Source organism: Sorex fumeus, unplaced genomic scaffold (genome assembly GCF_029834395.1).
Source record: "Sorex fumeus unplaced genomic scaffold, SorFum_2.1 ptg000092l, whole genome shotgun sequence".
NCBI lineage: Eukaryota > Metazoa > Chordata > Mammalia > Eulipotyphla > Soricidae > Sorex > Sorex fumeus.
The window spans coordinates 4,548,063-4,569,553 of NW_026606149.1; the positions used below are offsets into that span (position 1 = coordinate 4,548,063).

General features: G+C 43.6%; 1 protein-coding gene across 1 annotated transcript in view; it reads left to right on the plus strand.

Annotated features, from left to right (window-relative positions):
• The window catches only part of CCDC102B (coiled-coil domain containing 102B), a 331,610-nt gene that overhangs the window by 537 nt on the left and 309,582 nt on the right, over positions 1-21,491 (plus strand). The gene's annotated exons all lie outside the window — the stretch shown is intronic.

Consider the following 21,491-nt stretch of genomic DNA (forward strand, 5'->3'; position numbering starts at 1 on the left):
GTGGGAATCCCGGGTCCCGGGAGCCTGGGAAAGGGGACGGGGCACCCGAACGCGGCTTGTCCTGGCCTGCAGGCAGCCCTGCGGCTTGGCCGCCGTGCAGGGAGCGAGCCCGGCCGTGCCAAGGAGCGGCTGTGGGCAGTGGGGAGCTGCTTCTGCAAAACCCACTGGGGCTCTCTTGAAATTTGGGAGCACTGGGAAGTCCGCGCGCCCCACCCCCCCCAACTGCAGGAAGGGAGGGATGCTATTAGAAATAAGCCCTGTGGGGCACACCTTGAAAAGGCTTTGGCCCACGAAAAGAAAGGGGCTTCATCATCTAGGGGTTATGAGCGCCCGCCCCCGCCCATCTGCAGCAGTGACCCCTGAGCTGTGGCACAAAACGGGAAAAAATAGGAAAGAGATTATAGGATATTCAGGGGGATAAATGATTCTGCGTTTTCTGATGATTTTTACTAGAATATTCTAAGGTGCATTGTTAACTCTGCCCCAGAGGGATAGAACAGCGGGTGGGGACCTTGCTTTGCATGCAGTCCGCTCGGTTCTGTCCCCCAAAGCCCCTTACGGGTCACTCAAGCCCAACCAGCAGTGAACCCTGAGTGTAGAACCAGTTGGAAAATCCTGAATCCTGCTAAGTGTGGCCCCAACCAACCTTCGTTACCTCTTATCTTCTAAGAAACAAAATGATTTTTTAAAGCAACAAGGGGACTGGAAAGATAATACAGTGGGAAGGGCAAGACCTTGCTTGGAGCCAGTCAGGTTCGATCCTCATTCCCCCACACGGTCCCCTGCGAATCCTGCCAAGAGTCACCTCTGAGCACTGTCCTGTGTCACTGTCACTGTCCTACTATTGTTCATTGATTTGCTCATGCGGGCACCAGTAACGTCTCACAAGTTGTGAGGCTTGTTGTTACTGGTTTTGGCATATTGAATACGTCACAGGTAGCTTGTCCTGTGTGGCCCCCCACATAAATAAAAACAATATAGTTTTAAACCTAGTTCCTCTTCAGTCATCTGCCTTTAATGAAATGTATACCCACGAATAAATAGGATTTTTTCATAATACAATAATCGAACACTTATGAGAATAAAAACGGATTAGCACAAGTGAAGGGCGACAGTGTTCAAGCAATATCATTTGGTCAAACTCTCCACTTACTCAGCTATTCAATATTGGGACCACCAGCCACATACAGCAGTTGGGTTGAGGCAGTATCTCATTTAAATTTCTTATATTTCAACTGAAATTAAATAAACAATTGACCACACCTGATAATGCTCAGGACTTCCTCCTGACTTTGTGCTCAGGGATCATTCGTGGCAGGGTTTTGGGACCACATGGAGTGCTGGGGGTGGCCCACCTATGCCTAGGTAGGGCATATTCTAGGCAAGCACCATACCCTCTGCACTATCACTCGAGCCCTCAACTTAAATTTCAAATCTAATATTTGATTCGGATAATGGAAAAATGTTTAAGTATGCCTAGAAAACCCAGGTTGTATTAACTTGGTTATATTTCAAGGAGATGAAATCTGGATACTGAAAAACATATAATCTGAGATAATAGACACAATAAATGGTAAGTATTCATTAGATTTTGAATATATGTAAGACAATATAGTAATTTTGCCGGCCCCCGCGCCTGACTGTCCTCACCGCCGGGGCCCCTTGGAGGGGAGCGGGTTGAGCTTTCCTCCCCGCCCCGACCAGGGCTCCGGCAGCCAAAGACCTCCAGGACCAGCCACCACCATGCTGAGACCACTCTCCGCACACATGAAGGTACTGGCAGAGGGACAAAGTCACGCGGGTTCCGGGGCCGAGATCTCCAAGCCTACTCGGATTTGGGCTGAGCATCCTCCACCCAGATCCTCCAAATTCCAGTAGGTGGGGGTCACACCCACCAACTGGCCCCCTGGTGCCGTGTAATCCCATCAGCGGCCAAGACTGAGAGACTATAAAAACTAGGTCGCGGCCGCGCGACGTCCTATTATGACATCTTATTATCTCATTCCTACTTTGGACAAACTGGCAGGCTACCGAATGTAGCCTGCCCACACGGCAGAGTCTGGCAAACTCCCCGTGGCATACCCAATATGCCAAATACCAGTAACAATGATGGGTCTCATTCTCCTAAAGAGCCTTGAATATAATCTCAGGGCTAGGATGAAGGAGACGTTACTGGGGCCTGCTCAAGGCAATCGACGAATAACAGGATGATTTGTGATTTTGTGAATATAGTAATTTTATATTACGTTTTAAATAAAATTGTTACAAGTTAATAATAAAATATATTACTAGAATCAACATTTCCTATTTGATTTATTATTCAATGTGACTTCAGAAATCTACAATTGAGATATAACTTTACATACATAATTTACACATTATTACATACATAATACCACCAGTTTAGACCATCTAAAAGTGGTAAAAATAAATCAATGATTCCAAAGTAATTATAGCAAACTTTTAATTGTGGTTTTACTAAATACAAGCTAAGTTTTCCTATGCTTATACTCGAGTCTGGTTCACAGGACAATACAGGATATATTTTTAATGAAAAAGTGATGTACTGTCTGCTGTCTCCTTACAAGGTAATGGATTCTCCTGAGATGTGGAAGGTCGTGTGTTATATGCCATAAGTGCTGGCAGCCTGACCACCCTCCAGGATCCAAGTTTCTAGAACAGTGAGTAGTTGGTGGGCGTCAGTCACCTCCCTACTTTGTAATAGAGCCTATGCTGGCTTATTGGGGGTGGGGGGGTTCTTTTCCTGGAGGTTGGGCTGCATCTGGCAACTCCCAGGGCTCTTTCGGTCTCTGGATGTTGGAATTACTCCCAGAGGTGCTCAGGGCTCAGTAAAATGTGCAGTGCCGGGGTCTCCTGGCTGAGACTCTGTATCCAGTGGCTGAAGTCCTTGCTGCTGCTCCTGTCCAAGGGTGCTCAGCCCTGGGAACTGTCTTTCCAGCCAGGAATTCTGAAATCCTGTGAAAGTGTCAGTTGTCTGCCTTCACCAGACTCAAGTCTTTGCCCAAAGTGGAAAAAAATCATGATCCATGGTGACCTTTGGGGTTCTGGATCAGCAAATGATCGGCTGTTGCTAGTGTCATTTATTTCTTTTACAGTTGCTGACGATCACTGGGCCTAAATGATGGGATTCTGCTAAAAGCTGAAATTGTGAATAAAGTGATGCTCCATTTGCCCTGCTTCTTGGGAAGTGAGTCTTGGCAGAAGGTGAGCTCACAGTGCTGCCTTTTACCTCTGTTTCCTCTCTCCTTCCAAACGTGTGAGTGCCACCCACATACAGGTTCTACGTGTATTCTTGACTGGACTCTGAGTGTTCATTGGCTGATGACCCTACTGCCAATCCTGCCCAAAGGTGAAAGAACAGGAACAAAAACACTGGGATGGTTTGGTGCTCCTACTTAACATCCCTCAGTTTATTTATCTATCAATCTTTATTTATTTTAATTTAATTTATTTATTGGGCTGGAGCCATAGCACAGCAGGTAGGACGTTTGCCTTGCACGTGGCCAACCCGGGTTTGAAACCTCCGTTCCTCTCGGCAAGCTACCAAGAGTATCCCGCCTGCAAGGCAGAGCCTGGCAAGCTACCTGTGGCATATTCAATATGCCAAACACAGTAACAACAAGTCTGGAGACGTTACTGGTGCCCGCTCCAAATCAATGAACGATGGGAGGACAGTGAAACAGTGCTACAGTGCTAATTTGAGATACACAGTGACAGTGTTGTTCATGATTGCATTTCAGTCATACAATATCCCAAACCCATCTCTTCACCAGTGTGCATTTCCCACCACCATTGTCCCCAGTTTCCTTCCCTACTCCTCAAGCCCCTCCCCCCACCTGCCTCTGTGGCACGCACTTTCTTCCTCTGTCTCTGTCTCTGTCTCTGTCTCTGTCTTTCTGTCCATCTGTCTGTCTGTCTGTCCGTTTCTCCTTTTGGGCATTAGGGTCTGCGATACAGATGCTGAAAGGTTCTATATATCCCTGTATCCCTTCTATCCCTTTATCATGTATATCCCTACTCTCAACACTCAGTTCTGGTCCAACACTCCTCAGTTTAAGGCCAAGTCACCAACCTGTGTGGCAGGACTGTGCTAGGGTGATCATGCTTGTCACCCAGCGTTTGGCTTGGCTGTGTGGCCAGGCACAGACAGAAGCATCTAGTCTGTTTGCTGCTCTGAGCAGCCTCACCCACTGGCCTCTGTCTGCTTGAAATATGCCCCTTGTTTATGGCTGCATCAAGCTTCAGAAGATTGGGAAATACAAGATACATTATTAGGATCAATAAGTCATATCAGATTTACCATGGGTAAAAAGTAGAAGAGTTTCCTTGAATATAAGGAGTCAAATGGGAAATTTCTTATTACATTTAATAACTATTTCATATTTTTGGTCATTCCATTAGCAATTTATTGATAATATAAAATAAAGTATTATATGCAATATAAAATTAATAATTGTGGGCCTGTTATGAGGCAGGTTTGAGAGGTGATTGGGAATATTGGAGACCGTGGTGGAGAGAAAGTGACAGTGGTAATGGGATTGGTGTATGAGTATTGAATGCCTATGACAAACCATCATCAACTAGTTTGCAAACCGCAGTGTTTATATAAAATTTAGAGGGACCACACCATATTTGATGGGGTTCAAATATGGTTATGAACCCATGGGAATACCTGCAAGGGCGATTAGAGGCTGCCCTAAAAGCTTCTATCGGGGCTGGAGCAACAGCACAACAGGTAGGGCATTTGCCTTGCATGCGGCTGACCTGAGTTCAATTCCCAGCATCCCATATGGTCCCTTGAGCACCGCCAGGAGCAATGCCTGAGTGCAGAGCTGGGAGTAACACCTGTGCATCGCCAGGTGTGACCCAAAAAGAAAAAAAAAGTGAAAAATAAATAAATAAAATAAAAATAAAAGCCTCCATTCCTCTCAGAGAGCCCGGTAAGCTACGGAGAGTATTCCACCCACACGGCAGAGCCTGGCAAGCTACCCATGGCCTATTCGATATGCCTAAAGCAGTAGAAACAATGGACCTCATTCCCATATTACAAACATGTACATCATTTGTTAAATAATACAGTAGAATGGAAGATAAGCAATAGAGTAACAACAGTTATGTGTAGCATATATATCTAGAAAAGGACTTATTTAAAAATTCAGTAAAATTTGCCCGAGCTCGAGCGGGCCCAGTAACGTCTCCATTGGAGACTTTGTTGTTACTGTGTTTGGCATATCGAATACTCTCGGTAGCTCAGTAAAATTATAAAGCAGATATCAAAAATAATGGGAAAACACAGGAGATGACACTTTATGGAAGAGGAAGCACAAGTATCAATTTGCAAAGCTGCTCTACTTCTTAAAGATGTGCTTTGAAAATGCCTCACTGACATGCTATCCAGCTTTCATTTTGGATTTGGTAAGGGTATTGAGAATTCTCAGAAAAGCTTGATGGGAGTCAGATTTCTATTTCTAAATACAATCAACTAAAGTTTCTCTTCAGTGTTTTAATGCTAAATAGAAAATGTAAGATTTCATGTAAATGAATTCCTTTACAGTTCAAGTTAAGCCCCAGGATAATGTTCTAATTATGTTCTTACCTGTTGTGAATGTAGAAATATAAACATATCAATGCTCTGTTTTCCTTTCCATCAAATGTATTTTCTTCTAATGTTCCCTAGGGTTGCTTCCATCCCAATTATGGAAGGCAGCTAATATTTCCGTTAATTAGGTTGTGCACTTCTAGGGAGTTACTGAGTCACTCCAGTTAGATTCTTGCCTATGACCCTGCAATAAAATTATTTCCAACCATATTTCTAGATGCTATACCCAACTCTGAGAAGTAACTGAGTCTTGACCATTGTGTGTGTTCATAAAGTGATGCAGATCCACCCAGGTCAAATCTTATTAGAACCGTTGAGATATGGACCTTAAATTTTAATGACTTTTAAACATCAATGCAATCCCATACTCATTATATTTATGAAATAATGCAGATGTTACTGATTTCAAACAGATAACATTTGTTTGGAAATAATATGGACCTCAAATATCTTCCCGTGGCTGGTTGCCACATTTAGAAGCCAACTTTCTGAGTCAGAAAATACCTTTCAAGTGATGAATTTATTGTTTAATATTTATTTCCTCAATATGATGAATGACAGCAGTACCAAGAGAATCACTGACACCCAGCAGGAATATCCCTGCTTCCTTAACCCTCTTTGCTACATTTAATACTCATTGTTTTGTGTATGGACCCAGAATCTTAATTGATTTAATACATGCCATTAACCACAGTCATAATCTATTTTTGATGCTAATATTGCCAATCAAATCTCTTTAATTGTATTCCTGTCCCCCTTTTTTAATGTAGGGGTACTGTATTTATTCAGCCACTGATTAGCTGATTGAATTGGGCATGAACTTCACCTTACTTTTTTTTTTCATAATTTTATTTATTTATTTTTTCTTCTTATATTTATTTCTTGAATCACTGTGGGAAAAGTTACTAAGTTTTCAGGTTTAAGTCTCAGTCATACAATCGAACACCGCTCCATGCACCAGTACTCATTTTTCACCACCAAGAACCCCAGTATACCCCCCCTCCCAACCCTCCCAATTCCTGTGAGGCAGATGATTTCCACTTAACTCTTCTCTACATTGATTACATTCATTATTTCAACAAGAGATGCACCATTATTGTTTAGAATTCCCCCCACCCCGAACAATCAGAATTGCTGAAAAGGCATTGTGAAATACTTTGTTTTCTATAGCTTGTTATGAGAATCATATAATGTCACGTGGTCGCAATAGCAGCCATGTGATTTTCAATTTCTGCAAAGAGCCAGATAATTATGAGATTGGTTTCTATGCGTCTGCTGTTATGGCTGTGCCAGAGAGCCGCTTGTGGGGGCAACTTGTGACCTCGATAGGGCATGAAGGATGAGCCGGTATCGCCCCCCTTCCCATGAGACTTCAGTTGCCCCGTCACCGCCAACTCATACTTGGCTTTCCTATAAGCTCTGAGGCAGCAGCCACCTTGCTGCCGGGGGAGGGGGGGTAGGGGGGTGGAAGGCATAAGGGAGTAACACCCTTTCCCTCCCAGGGAAGCATGGTGCTGTAGTTTAACGCATGGTTCATTCACTTTTCTGCCACAAGCTGCCAGGCTCTGGACTAAGTCCTTTTGCCTCTGGAGCCATGGCCCTGTGGAGGAGCTGCTTGTGGGGGGCAACTCGTGACCTCAGTAGGGTGTGAAGGACGAGCCAGTACCATCCCCCTTCCCATGAGACTGCAGTTGCCCCATAACCACCAACTCATACCTGGCTTTCCAATAAGCTCTGAGGCGGCGGCCACCTTGTGTGTGGTCCAGATGCATTTCTGCCAAAAGCCACTGAGTTTCAAGATTTGTTTCTTAGTTTCTGGGATCATGGCCATTAATCAGCTTGATCAGGAGCCAGAGAGGCCATTTGTAGGCAGCAACTCGGGGGCTCGTTGGGATGGGGAGGAAAGGGCCGGTTCCACCCCCATCTGGTGAGGCCCCATGTGTCTTGTCACTGCACGCCCAAACCTGACTGTCCAGTGTCCTCTTGAGGATGGTGGTCACTGGGCCGCCAGGGGGAACAGGCCAAGGCACGATACCTATTCCCACCTGGAGTGGCCTAGTGCCAGTAACCTACTGCAGGAACAGGACGCATTTCTGCCAAAAGCCTTTGGGTTCCGAGGTTTGTTTCTGAGTCTCTGGGATCATGGCCGTTAAGCAGTTCGATTAGGAACCAGAGAGGCCATGCCTCCAATTATACAGCTGAGCCGGAGGTGGTTTGTGGGTGTGTCTCCCACATACCTAACTTTTGGCCTTTTACTTTCTTGGTAAACTTTGCCCCAAGTTTTTGAGGTCTGGCCAAAGGCACCGCAGCAATTTTGGGGTATCTGGAAGTCTGAAGGCGCCATCAGGCTGCTGATGCACTCGCCTCACAGGTACAGATTGACCTGCTGGCGGCACCATACCCCCTCCAGTCCGCTTTTGAGCTTGTTTCATTATCCCTTGAATGTGTCCTTGACTGTTTTTTTCTTTTTTGGGTCACACCCAGCGATGCACAGGGGTTACTCCTGGCTCTGCACTCAGGATTACTACTGGCAGCTCAGGAGATGCTGTGAATTGAACCCTGGTTGGCTGCTTGCAAGGCAGCCCTACCCACTGTGCTATTGCTATTCCTATTGCTCCAGCCCCAGACTTATTTTCTTATATAGAAGTTTTATTTCTTATGCCTTCTCTTCCCTAGTTATGGAATCAATTATCAGTCTAAATCGCTATTTTTTAAAAGGAAAAAAACGATATATAAGTGTGTGTATATGCATGCATATATATGTATATATGTATATTATGTGGGACCATATGTGGTGCTTATTTGGAGGTTCACATCAGGTTAGCTATATGCAAAATAAGAGTTTTAACTCCTGTACTATATCTCTGGTCTTGAAAAATTGGTGTTTGTGTTTGAAACTATGATCTGGATTTTATGTATGGATTTTATCTATCTTGATCTGGTCCATCTGAAGTTCCAGTGCTTTTGCGCCATTTTCAGCAGACAGTGGAAACCTTTTTGTTATTAATTACACACTCACACACACATTCATGTCATAGAATTCTCTACATAACTGTGGTATTCGGATCTCCATCAATTATCAAATTTCCCTGGAGGGAAGCTCTTCAGACAGTTCTATGAGGTGTGATCTCTGAACACCACTTCCACTTTAGTAAAAGTTCAGAGTATTGATAAATAAGTATAGTCCAGACTCTTGAGTGAAGAAACAGTTTTTATTTAAAACTGTGAATTTTGTCTTATATCAAAGGACAATGATTTGTCTTTCCAGATGTCATCTTCCAGGACCTGTGAAATATTTCTGCTATTTTTCATTCAAATAGAAAAAAGTTCTTACTGCTCAGACTTTGATATTCTGAGATTACTCAGAGCCATGCTGGGTCAGAGTTTGCTGTGGAGGAGCACTGTACCACTGTCCTCCCGCTGTTCATCGATTTGCCCTAGCGGGCCCAGTAACGTCTCCATTGTGAGACTGGTTACTGTGTTGGCATATTGAATACAGTCACTGGTAGCTTGCCAGGCCCTACAGCTGTGCTGTCCTCCAGTCAGTCCTTGCTGTGGAGTAAAAGGTGTTTATATGGGCCCACCATGCATTTTTGGTGTTTGTAGAATGGCCCCCACAAAGGGCTCAGAGAATAGCATAGTTGGAGATCTTATTCTTTGAAATGCAGATTTGGCATCTCCTAAGGGCTTTTTGTAGGGATATCTCCTGGTGATTAAAAAAAATCCTTCCCACCTCACCCCCAGTGGTAACTCCCACCTGCCCACAGATAATAATTTTTTTTTTTTAACCATTCAAGGTTGAAATTTTTCAGATTTTCATGCAAGGTCAAGATAGCCTGGCTCCTTAGGATAGAAAAACGGAATTTGGCATCACAGTGCCAAGTCAATTATAAACTTCCAGACCAGGGACTGTTATGATTGAATATCAGAGAAACATGACAGTGAGGCCTTCCATCATCTTGACCAGGAGCTCCAGACTAGAGACAGAGGGGAACGTCCTTTATTTTTTATTTATTTATTTTTTTAAATTTTTATTAGTGAAACACCATGAGGTACAGTTATAGACTTACAAAATTTTGTGCTTGGGTTTCAATTATACAATGATCGAGTACCCATCCCTCCACCAGTGCCCATTTTTCACCACCAATGATCCCAGTATCCCTCCCAACCCCCATGCCCCCCATCCCACCCTGCTGGTGAATGCCCTTTAGAGGGGTGCCATATAGAGATGGCCTGGAGCCGGGGGAAGGTAATGAAGGCTCTGCAGCGTTAGTTCATGCTAACACCTGGTCAGGCCTCCCCAGACGAAGCAGGGGAGATCAACCAAGGCATGTTCTGAAAGTGAGGCTCGCATCATTCATGGTCTTGGCCCTAGGAGAGAAGAGCACATACTCGGGGTTTGGATTCCTTTGCTGCTGGGGGTGACACCCAGAGGTCCTCAGAGGCTACTCCTGCGGTCTCTGCTCGGGACTCACCACTGGCGGCTGCTCAGTTGGTGCTGTGCCAATGCTGAACATTAAACCTGATCCTCCTGCATGCAAAAGTGCCTAGTCCTTTAGGCCTCTCTCCTGCCCTGTGACCAAGCAGTATGAAAAAATAAGTAATGAGGGAGTTTTACCTGTCAGACATTGGAGCCTTAAAACATTCACATAGGAACCAGGGGATAAGACAGTGGTGGCTGGTTCTTGGCATCACAAGATGACGAGATCTTGTGACTCCTTAGGGTAGAAAAATTTACTTCTGCATCTGTTAGAGTGCGGAGTCGACTACCCCTCAAGGACAGAGAACAGAGCTGATAATGCAAATCACGTAGGGAGGTTTATTGTTCCAGCTAGCTGAGGTCAAAGTATCCTCCCAGCATAGCGGGCTTCAACAAGGACCCCGGGCACTAGGTTCAGCAAGTTCTTATACTTTCATTTTAGCAAGTGGGCAAAACTCAGCAAATTTCTGTTATCTATAGAGTACACATATTTTGTTGTTGTTGTTTTGGCCCAAAACATCCAGTCCACTCCTTGACAGTTACATTCCAGAGACCTAATCTCATTCCGGGATGTAATCTTTGACAAAAGCATCTGTTTTTTTTTTTTTTTCTGCTTTTCTTGTTCCTGGAAGAGGCCTAAGTCACTCAGATCCTGTCATGGCAGTTCTCTGGCTAAGTGGGTCCTAACACATCCCATTGCCAACTCAATTATAAGCTTCCCAACCAAGACTCCCCAACCTCTCTGCATGGAGCCCAGCCCCCACTCCCCCAACTGCTGAGTTGGCCTGTGTATCCCTGACACTGAAGGACCTCTGCAGCACCGCATCCTCGCATTGAACTAACAATCTAGTTGCCAGTGGTACCCCCAGTCCTTCTGAGCACCCATTGGGAGTCTCCCTCCGGCCAATAATATAAATAACACATCTGGGTGTTTGAGCCCTTGAGACTTGGCCTGTAATTAGCAGGGGCGCAGGAAGAGAAGATATTAGTAACAGTCAGTGAAGTAAAAATCACGACAGGACATCTGAAGCTGTTTGAAAGAGGCACTGAAAATAGATGACAGTGGGGTTTTCTAAGAAAATAGTAAGAACCTGTCGGATTGTGGCAACCATGTTTCGTATCTGCTGGTCACATGGAATTACTAGGGGTCAAATTCTTCCTAATTTACTTTTGCTGGAGCAATAGCACAGCGGGTAGGGCGTTCGCCTTACACGCGGCCAACATGGCCGACCCGAGTTCGATTCCTCCGCCCCTCTCGGAGAGCCCGGCAAGCTACCGAGAGTATTCGATATGCCAGACACAGTAACAACAAAGTCTCCAATGGAGACGTTACTGGGCCCGCTCGAGCAAATCGACGATCAACGGGAGGGCCTTTTTTTTTTACTTTTGCCAAATAAATCCTCCAATTGCCAAAGCAGAGCACATTTGCGTGCGTCAGAGATGTGCTTGGGTACCCTGCATCTCGCATCTATTCTCCAGCCCTCTGCTACCTGCCCCAAGTGTTAGGAATCTGAACTTCCTATACTGATTGGGAGAAACAGAAACTAAAGCCACTCGCTGGAAGTGGGAACCTAGCTAAGACACTGTCCTCCTGGGTTAATGCTTCTGGAAGTTCAGTTATTGAGGATGAAGATTGACTCTTAATTGCAGATGTTGGCTGCCGTTTTCAACTCTTTTCCTCCTAAGCTTGTTTCTCTCAGTTGGGAAGGGGCTTGGGGGCCTTGTCCTGCTTTTGGGAATAAGAGCAGTGGCATCTCTGGAATCGTGTGTGTGGTGGCATCCACCAGCCCTGGGTCTGAACACTCCTTTGGTCACACACAGGCACGCAGGCCTTCCCCAGGAGACCACAGACACAGTGCAGGGGTAGGGTGTGTGTGGGGGGGAGACATCGTGAACTTCAAACTTTCCTTACAATAAGAATTTGTGATGGACAAGCTCTTTAAGACAAGATTTTGAAAGAGTCGAAAGCTTCGAGGGTAAGGCTTGGCCAAGAAACGCCCGGTGCTGTGATGCTTAAAAAGTCAGCGAGAGCAGATAGGAGCAGTTGCTATGGCAGCCAAACCAGACTTGTCCTCAGAGGAAAATAGCAGGGGAGTGAACTGTCCCCTGGGGAAGCTGGCTCCAGGGCTCATTAGGAGACCAGGGTGGCAGGAGGGCCCAAGCTTGGAAAAGACAAACCGCTGGAGAAGTGTCTGTAAATTTGTGTATGACAGAGACTGCCCCATCTGCTGTGTAGGGCCACCAACAGCAGACAGCCAGCTCGATTATTTTCAGGTCTCGGCTGCATTTTACAGTCAGCACGATGCGGTATATTTTGAAGGCCACAGCATGACAATAGTCAGCTTGCTGTCGTGCTCCGCTCAGGAGAGAAATGTGGTGCATCGCATCTATTCCAAGCCCAAATAGGATCCATAAATGCCAAGGATTTTATGTGCGGCGACTCCAGTGTCAGTACAGAAAGTGTATTTCAGATTCAACGTCGGTCGGTGCCTTTTAATTCCGTTTCCTGAATCACGCCCTCTTTGCCATTTAGTCCTTGCAGACTCAGACTTGCAAACCTTTCTCAGGGATGCATTTTTTTATTCTTTGCAGGCTAAAGAGCACAGCCGTTCAAGTGCATTAGGTGGAAGAAACACTTGATCACCTTAGCTAGCGGTCCCTGGACACTTTCCAATCTTATTTTCCACAACTTGGCAGGACAAGAGGACATCAAAGGCATGGAGGGTGTGTGTGTGTGGGGGGGGGGAGGGGGTTTATCATCTTCCTCAGTCTGCTGATGTTTTTTGATATTTTCTAGCTTTTAGAACGGACTATTTTATGGTTGATTTATCTTTCAAATCTCCTCGGGGTAGGGCTTTTGTGACCATGTAACACAGGATGGTGTCATGTGATCACCCTTCCTGGGCTCTTGCGGAAGCCTGCTGTGGTATAACCTCAGGGCTTACTTTCAAGGATGTATTTTCTATAGCATTGGTCCTGAAGCCCCAGATCATGGAACATGTTTTCTTATAATAGCAGCTTTCAAAGGAAATTTGCTTGGCAGAATTTTATATCTGAATTTTTTTTTTAACCTAACTCTCCTTCTCATTTGTGTTCCTTTGCGGTGCTCTGGGTAAACTCACCATAAGCTTGATAAGTATCACCATAAGTATCTCTCTTCTGATGTTCTGAAATTCCAGTCAAGCAATTTGGAATTTTGGGGGAGGGCTACTCTGTGTCTTACCGTATCACCACGGAGGCAGATCCCTCGGGAAAGCCAAGTACTTCCACGCTCCGTGTTCGCCTGGGCTGCTCGTACCTCCTGCCCAGGCTGTCCTCACCAAGTTGTATAACCAAGAAGTCCTGCCATTTAAAGAAATGTTTAAATCAGTGCCTTGTGAGATTCAATGTAAACTGAGCAATCTGAAACACCTAGTTTTGTATGATCTGTATGGCTCATAGTATTTCTAAATGAAGACTTTTTTTTATTTGAAATTCAGTTTATTGCAAATGATGATTAATATTAGGATGTATAAAAATCTATACTTAGTAAGAGAAAAAACATGTATTATTATCTTAATAAGAAAAACTCATCAGTAAAAAGGGAATATTACTGTCAGTTAAACACATTTATACTCATTGAGTGAATGGTACCTTGAGTGAGCCATTTGTCTTAAAATCTAATTGTTTATATTCATATAGTAAGAGCAGTTTCTTTTGGCTAATATCTTCTAGGTATCTTTTCCTTTACCTATCTTTTTGTATCTCACATTAGTAGGTCTAACTAAGATATATCTTCTTTTTAACGTATGTCTTATTTATTTTATTTTATTTTATTTGCTTTTTGGGTCACACCCAGCGATGCACAGGGGTTACTCCTGGTTCATGCACTCAGGAATGACTCCTGGCTGTGCTCAGGGGACCATATGGGATGCTGGGAATTGAACCTGGGTCGGGCCACGTGCAAGGCAAACGCCCTACCCACTGTGCTATCACTCCAGCCCCCTTATGTCTTATTTTAAATAACATATCTGTATTTTAAAAAAACACCCTGAGTACTTTTGTAATTTTAGTTTTTATTTTTAATGAATCACTGTGAGGTACAGTTACAGGCTTACAAACTTTCATGATTACGTTTCAGTCATACAATGATTTTTAGCTGCCTACAAGATCATTTGCTCCTGAGATCCTTGCCTTAGAGCGACATCGTGTGGCAGTCTGGGCTGGTGCAGGCATTCTACCTAGGAATATTCCTCCCCTTGTCTGAGATCAACTCCTCCATCACCAGATACACTTCTGGTACGACTTCAGGGCCAACACCATACTCTTTTCTATGCAAAAAGCATTTTTTATCACTGTATAATCTAGTTAAATTGGATGAAGTCTTCAAAATACGTTTTTGAAATCGGGTTCCAAGTCAAGTCTTTAAAGAGTAGGACAAGCATCACTCAAAAAATACAAAATCCAAGGCTGGAGAGATAAATCAGTGGGTTGCAGTACCTGATTTGGATGCTTGAATTTGATGTCCAGTAACTCATGATCCTTTGAGCACTTGACCAGGACCATCCATGAACACCGAGAAAGTAGTAGCCACCGAGAATCACCAAAAAAAAAAAAAGATTATTCTCTCTCTCTCTCTCTCTCTCTCTCTCTTGTTTTTGTTGTTTGCTTGGAAGCCACCACTGCAGTGCTCGGGGCTTACTCCTGCCTCTGTGCTCAGGAATCACTATTCTTGGCAGAGTTTGGAAGGACCATATGGAGGTCCAGGGAGTGAATCCCTGCATGCAAATGCCTTACTGTGCATGTCCACATTTTCCAAGGAGTATGACTTTTTGCACCTCCAAAGCAGTTTTGGACTTCTGAAATATCAAAGCCCACCGTGTGTGTGACATGGCGAAATAAACACATCATTCTTTGAGAAACTTAATCTTGATGTAGTCCTTCTAGTCACTAGATTCCTACCATGTTTTCTTCATCTATAGCCTCACAATTTACCTTCCATTTATTCATTCAACCGTGAAACCGAAAGCCTAGCGCGCACACAGAAAAACACCCGTAGGAGTCCCAGGTGAGAGCAGTTTGGTCATCTCCTGAAAGCGTGTTCTGGGAAGCAGAGACCTTCCAGGGCACCTCAGCTGAGCAGGACAGCGCTTCTAGCCGAAAACTACGTCCCCCCTCTAGAGTCACTTGGTCCATGAGGAAAATGTCACATGCATTGCTTACCATATTGACCATCAGATGCTCCAGTAGCACGTTCAAAAGAGAAACAGACTGTTTCCACGCGACTCACTAGCAGACCTCATTTCAGTGCCCTCTCTAGAGCCTCTGCAGACAATCATCATCTTTTCACGTGGCACATTCGTGGTGGCCCTGTAGCGAGGACATCTCTCTGGGCCATTCCTTTCCAAGGCAGGCGCCACTTAGTGTTTGTCTCCCACTTAATTAAGGTGAGTGCATCGTGCTTTCAGACACAATGCTAGCTCACACGCAATGGACCATCCTAAGGAAGGCCTCACTTCAGGTTGTCGATCGCTTCTTGGAAACTCTGACTGCGGCAGAGCATCAGCTAATGCAATAAGTGCTTCGCTCAGCACTGAGAGTGGGACTTTTCCTGGATGTTCTCGTAACAATGTGAGGTTTTTCTGGGTGGAATGGACCACTTTTCTGTGCACATGGACATTCAACAAATGTTTGTGTCGGGGCCAGGGCTGAAACACATGCTTGCATGCGTGAAGCTCCCAAGCTAGATTCCCAGCATCTTGTCTGTGGCCCTTGGTGCCCAAGCACTGAACTACCCGGCCCAGTTGATGGAGAGGCATTGGGAGTGGCCCTTGTTTATTTATTTATTTATTTATTTATTTATTTTTCTTTCAGGTCACACCCAGCGATGCTCAGGGGTCTCTCCTGGCTCTGCACTCAGAAATTACTCCTGGCGGTGCTTGGGGGCCCATATGGGATGCCGGGGATCGAACCTGGGTCAGCTGTATGCAAGGCAAACACCCTACCCGCTGTGCTATAGCTCTGGCCCCGGGAGTGGCCTTTGGGCCTTGTGAGGATTTCTTGGGAGCACCCCCCTCCTCCCCAACTTACTTTGTTTTGACATTTTCTTTTTTGGCATGGTCTGGAAGTATCAGAGAGATACTTCTCCATTGGAACCAGTAGTGCATCACAGATATTGTCACCATGGTCATCTCAACACAGACATTTTGATGAACTACTTGGTTTGCTTTTCACACAAGCTCTTTGCCATCTGCAGGGGAGACAGTAGGCTAGATGTTCAGTTTGCCAGAGTGTCACACGCACAGATGGTAGCTCCCATTTGACTAAAGTGTCAATCTTGTAACCTCATTAGAGTCATGACTCTCACATGCCCTTGCAGTTGGCGGGGAGGCCTGGGGGACTTCCTGACTCACGTGTGTTTGGGGAGCGAAAAGTTCATAATCAAGTTTGTATGCAATCCTAAAGGACTCTGAATAGCCAAAACCATACTGAAAAAATAAGAAACTGGGGGGTAATCTCATCAACTAACTTGAAACTATACTGTAAATCCATAGTGATCAAAACAGCGTCCTATTTTACTCCTTTAAAATTTATTTAGGGGCTGGAGCAATAGCACAGCGGGTAGAGCGTTTGCCTTGCACGCAGCCAACATGGCCGACCCGGGTTCTATTCCCAGCATCCCATATGGTCCCCCGAGCACTGCCAGGAGTAATTCCTGAGTGCATGAGCCAGGAGTAACCCCTGAGCATCACCGGGTGTGACCCAAAAAGCAAATAATAATAATAATAATAAAATAAAATTTATTTAAATAATTGAAAATTATCTATAATAATTTTAATAATTAAAAAATTATTTGCACCAATTTCACATCCCAGCTCCTTCTCGTCGCGACTATCGGTATATTTGTGAGGACCCAGGGCTGCACGCATGCCTGGCTGTGGTGCTCTTTAGTGATTGATTGCACTTTGTGTTGCTGTTTTGGACAGTGCTCCCCATGGGACTCAGTCTTGGTAGAAGACAAAAGTTATGATGGTGGTGCTCACAGGGGCACTCCAGTGCTCACACATAATGCTTGCTGGGAGTCAATGTCCCTGAATGAGCCACTCACACATTTCAGTCCTGGTGCTCAGTGTGTGGGTGTGGGGAATCTCACACCCGACTCTGTGGCTCTGCATATACCTGGCAGAGTTGCCTGGATGCAGGTGGAGACGTGCAGGGATTTGAACTCACAGAAGGAAGCTTTCAAAGCAGATGGTTAACACTGCACTATTCGCCACACCCACAATTAACTTTTTGATTTGTAATGCATCGTTCCTATAAGTTAATTGGTAGGGGCTGTAAACCAGTCCTCACCAAGGTCTGGGTGACGCAAAAAAATTTTCCTGCAAAGCTGATGCAGGAACCCAGAGATTGCTTCTCTAAATTTACTGCTAAGAGCAGTGTAATCCAATGGAGTACTATGCAGCGGTTAGAAAAGATGAAGTCATGAAATTTACATACAAGTGGTACTACATGGAAAGTATCATGTTAAATCAAATGAGTCAGAAAGAGAGGGATAGACATAGAAAGATTGCATTCATCTGGGGAACATAAAGTAACAAAATAGGAGACTAACACCCAAGAATGGCCGAGATTAGTACCAGGAGGTTTGCTCCATGGCTTGAGGCCAGCCACACATGCTAGGGGAAAAGGCAGCTCAGATAGAAAAGGGAGCACCATATAAAGGGTGTTGGGAGCAATCTCTGGGTTCCTGCATCAGCTTTGCAGGAAAATTTTTTTTGCGTCACCCAGGCCTTGGTGAGGACTGGTTTACAGCCCCTACCAATTAACTTATAGGAACGATGCATTACAAATCAATCGTGTTGGGAGGATCCTCCCAGGATGGGAGAAGCATGCTGAAAGTAGACTGTAGACCAAACATGATTGCGACTCAACGCCTCTTTTGCAAACCACAACACCCAAAAGGAGAGAGAGAGCAAAGGGGAATGCCCTGCCACTGAGGCAAGGTGGGATGGGGAGGATGGGAGGTGGGAGGGATACTGGGATCCGTGGTGGTGGGAAACAGGCACTGGTGGAGGGATGGGTACTCTATCACTGTATAATTGAAACCCAAGCATAAAATTTGTAAATCTACAGCTGTACCTCATGGTGTCTCACTAATAAAAATTAAAAAAAAAAAGAGCAGTGTAATCCTTGGACTCTTTAAAAGACATTGTATAGGATTAGAAAATGCTACACGTGGCTTTTGATAGCTCTGTGTTTCTTTCTGGGGGCCCCTGCTACTGACTTTTCTCCAAGATATTGATGCTAGAATCTGTATAGTGCTGCTGAAATTCTGTCCCAAAAGACCGCGTGGTTTGCTCACAATTTCTTGCTAACACACTGAGTTGCCTTTGACTAGCAGTACATTAGAAAAATCTCTTCTGGAACTTCTCCTGAGTTTTTCAGGAGCCAGATTTGTTGTTCCCATTCAGTGGGGTAATGCAGACAATGTTTCACTGTGCAGATAAGTACCTTGGAGACTCAGAACCTGGACTTCAGCAAGTCTGGATACTTACCTGAGCTATCTTCATGCTTCTCTGTATTGATCATACCCTTTGCTGTAAGAACCTTGTCTGAGTATACTGTGTCTTAGGTACATGGTCCCTGTATGCTTTCTGCTATCTGGACTTCTGATATCTTTGCAGAGTCTAATGGAAGAGTGGAATTGAGTTCACCCAACTTTTAAGTCTTGAAGAAACTTTAACTTTTACAAGGTGTAATTCCCAGCCTGCTGTGGAGTGAACTTAGAATGTATTCATTTACTAAGAAGAGTAAGTATTTCTTTTTAAAGCTGAAACAGTTTTTGAAAATTGGGGAAAGAAGTCATTCCTTTGAAAATTTTATTTATGGGTACAAAAACATTTATATATGGAGTTTTATAATTGTTATGGCTATTGATTTTAATTCCTTTGGATTTGAGGTTTTTGAACTTAAAAAATTTTAGTGTTTGCATGTAATTTCATCCTGGGAATTTTATTACTGAAAAATTAGATTAAACATATTTCTGTGTTGTTGAGAATTTATGATTGGAGTATCCTTGTGCAGTTTATAAATAGTTCACAGATGTGTGCTTAGAAATGTCAATATACTTAAGAAATTGTTTAACAAAATCTTAAAAAGCAGTATTTTTGCGTATTTTGGTTCCCTTAAGCTTTTAATTTTTCTAGTTCTAGTGCAGTTTATCATCTAGAGTGGTGATAAAACATTTGGAGGATGCTTTTTTTTCTCTCTCTCTCTTTCTCTCTCTCTCTCTCACATACACAGACAATGCAGGTATATGTGTGTGTGTATATATACATATATATGTGTATATATATAGTCTTAAGTGTTTTCAGGTGGGAATTCTACTCTACCCAACAAAAGTTTCACAAAGACTGTTGGAAAATTTATTAACTTTTTCTCAGAAAGGAACCCGAAATAGTTTACTACCTGATGTGACACATTATTTTCAGAAAGAACCCTACTAGATTGCAGAAAGGGATGAGAAAAGTCGAGCCAGAGAATTCCTGATGAACCAGCTTCCACGTCTTCTTGGTCTTAAGAAAACTGAAGTTGAAACCTTTACCGCTATAGACAAAATTTGGCTGAAGAGATTCTCCCCCAGAATGTTTGGTTTTACATTCCGTTCTTATCGATGCTAGTTCTTATTTTGGCTGCCTCCCCCTTTCACCCCTTTCTCTTTAGCCTCTCGGAATCTAGGTCATTGTGAGGTTATCCTTCAAAGTAAAACAATATTTTATATTTAGTTCTGCCTTAAAGATGACTCTTAAATAATTAACATAATTTTTAACAACCTCACTGAAGAAATATTAATGTGCAGTGACATGAACGGGCTCACTGTGTAAAATTTGGATGTGTTTGAACTGATGTACTCATAATCCCAGAGCTAGAAAGTGAAATAGATACTTCTTATATACATAATAATATATATTATGACATAATAAATATTATAAGATATAGTAATGTATATAACATGCTTGTGGCATGTACTTGTGTATATATGTGTATATACACATATGTACTTGTGTATATATGTGGCATGTATGTGTGTATATATAAATTAAGATAAAAATAAATATGGTGGGTTTTAGATGAGCTAACTTTTGGATATTTTCAAAATCTTTAATTTATGATATTTTTCTTATTAATGAGGCTATGGGTTGGAGCGATAGCACAGCGGTTAGGGCATTTGCCTTGCATGCGGCCAACCTGGCTGACCCAGGTTCAATTCCTCCAGCCCTCTCAGAGAGCCCAGCAAGCTACAGAGAGTATCTCGCCCGCACGGCAGATAAACACATTGATAGTCTGCAATGATGGACATCCAATGGGAGCCCATAGACATACAGTGGAAAAGGCTTTCAAGAATGAGGTTGTTGATTTTCCATCTTGTGACAGAGTGATAGGTCCAATTTCCTGCTTCTAAGGCCTGTTCTTACTCCAACAAAGGCAGCATTTACCATTATAGAGATAGTTCTTGCTCCCTTCATGACGGTTTCTCCAGAACTTGATCACATATTCTGTAAGAAAATTCTCTTTTGATCTCTCCACATTTGTGTTCTTTTTCTTATAGGAAGAACAGCCAGTAATCTGCACCTTGATAAACTCCCCATGTCCAAATATACTCAGTCATGACATTATTCTTTGTAGTTTATCTGGAGTCATGACGTGGAGTCTTACACCTTTTATTTTGTTATTATCTTTCATTGTTCCTTGAAGTTTATCTAGAGTTAAGGAAGTGGAGTGCCTTTTGGGTCTTATGCCTTTTATTTTGTGTTATTAACTATCTTTCTCTAAAATACTGAAAATTTTTATAAATTATTAGCATGTAGATACTACCTAAGGAAGAAAAGACACCTAATGAGAATCTAAACAATAAGAGTTCAATGAAAGCAGGTTTGAAAATTTTGTTTAAAAAAAAAGTAAATATTTAAGCAAATACATCCTTCGGGAATGAGGATTATAAAGAGTCTTGGTTCTTCATCATCTGATCAGAATGTCTCAAGGTGAACTGGGAGCTACTGCATTTAAGCCTTACTGTTTCACCAGCCAATTCTGATTATTATTGGTCCAGTTCTATGCATTTCCAAGGTGAGACATTTATAGAGCAAAGTGTATAATGCAACTATCATGAGCTGCAGAATGGGATTCTTCTCTAAGAATCTTGTCTAAAGATTGAAGAGTTCTGGATCACATCCTTGGGATAAGCTGGACAGTCGGTGTCCTGCCTTGGACCCGGTCTAGTGCCTTTCAGTGGAATGAAGATTTGTTCACTCCAAAGGATTTAGTCTACTGCAGGGTTGCCGGCTCAAGGTGAAATGGAAAATTGGAAATAAGCCTAAAAAGCTGGTCAGCTTGGCCGCCAAACCAGAT